A 1,994-nucleotide genomic window follows, 5' to 3' on the forward strand; every position below is an offset into this window, starting at 1 on the left:
ATTTTTGAAAGTGGGTGTTTCAAAGCCTTACTAAGATAGGCAATGGAACGTCGTCCTTGCATTAGTACAACTCTTATGCCTACACCTAACGAATCACATTCCACAATGAACTTTTTGGTGAAGTCTGTTAGCGCTAGAACGGGTGTCGTCGTCATTGCTGTTTTTAGTTTTTCAATGGATGAAGTGGCTTCATCCGTCTATCTAAAAGAGTCATTCAACAAAGAAGTAAGAGGAGCAACGATCTTGCCATAGCCGGCGATGAATCGGGGATAATATTCGGTTAGCCCCAAAAATCTTCTCAATCCGATGGTAGAAGTAGAATAGGCCAAGTGGTCATGCATGCAACCTTTTGAGGATCCGCCGCTATACCATCCGCTAAAATGATGTGGCCTAAATACTCCACTTGTTGTACTCCCCATAGACACTTGGACATCTTAATCTTCAATTGGTTTTGCTTCAACAAATTCAGCGCATCCTCCAAATAGCTCCAATGCTCCAATTCAGTCATAATATACACCAAAATATCGTCAAAAAATACCAAGACATACCTTCGCAAGAGAGGCCAAAATATATCATTCATAAGGCCTTGAAAGGTAGCTGGAGCATTGGTGAGACCAAACGACATCACTTGGAACTCGTAATGCCCATCCAGAGTCTGAAACGCAGTTTTGTGCACATTCGCCGGGTGAACTATAATTTGATGACACCCGGCCCTCAAGTCAAGCTTGATGAATATAGTCGCCCCTACAAGCTCGTCCAGTAGCTCCTCTATAATCAGAATAGGATACCGATCCTTGACGGTAATAACGTTTAGAGCCCAATAGTCAACACAAAAACGCCATGTCCCATCCTTTTTTTATACCAATAGCACGGGGGATAAGTATGAGCTATGACTTGGTTGAATGAGACCTTGCTCCAACATCTCGGCTACCATCTTTGAGATAACTTCTTTTTGCATATGTGGATACCGATATGGCCTCATGTTTGCCGGTGCAGCCCCAGGTACAATCTCTATGCGATGGTCCACCGCTTTCCTCGGTGGCAACTCCTATGGCTCCTCAAACAGTCCAGAAAAGTTATCTAATAAATTGGACAATTCAATGGTAGTACCTGAACTCGTTTGAGGCTCATCTCCTACTGGTTCTAACTAAAGAAGATATGCCAAATCATACGCACAAGGCAACCCCACCATAGGCTGCATAGCAGGAATCGATGAAGACTGAATGCCATCAAGCCACACATCTTTGTTTCCTTGTTTAAATTTCATCCACATACTTCGGAAATCAAATATGACGGGTCCCAAGCTTTGTAACCACTGAGTACCAAGGACAATGTCCGCTTTTCGCAGCACCAATGGATACAAGTCTATAATGATGTCGTGTCCTTACCGTATACTGACCCGGCAACACAAGGTCTCCGCCATAAGTTTCGTGCCATCTGCAATAGCAACATCGAATCCCGTGGTCGGTTCGGCATCCAAACCCAATCTCCTCACTAACTTCTCGTTTAGAAAGTTGTGTGTACTCCCTGAATCAATGACGATGTGCACACAATGCTTTCTAACGAGTCTGTCTATTCGTAATGTCCTCGCCGCGGAAGTACCCGAATATACATGCATCAATATTACAGCTTGGATATCTTCCTTCGCACCCTCCACAATGGCCTCCTCATGGACCTCCTTTGGACACGCACCATCATCATCAACCTCATCATCCTCCTCAAGACCGTTGATAAGCATCACACTCCCGATTGGTTTAGTACACCGATGATCGGGGGTGAAATGCTCATCACATCGAAAGCAAAGGCCCTTCGCTCTTCGCTCCTCCACCTGTGCAGGTGTGAGAGTACGAATGGGGGGTCTTGTGCCTCCTCTAATATCGGAAGAAGGTCTCAAAGGTGGTCGTGGTGGACAGCTACGGCTTGCCATCTGGACTTTTGCATCTTCCGCTGTACGTTGACAATCAAAATATTGTTCAACTTGAAACACCCAATCC

This window comes from Typha latifolia, chromosome 2, assembly GCF_019914945.1.
Source record: "Typha latifolia isolate L0001 chromosome 2, TyphaL0001v2, whole genome shotgun sequence".
In the NCBI taxonomy this organism is placed as follows: domain Eukaryota; kingdom Viridiplantae; phylum Streptophyta; class Magnoliopsida; order Poales; family Typhaceae; genus Typha; species Typha latifolia.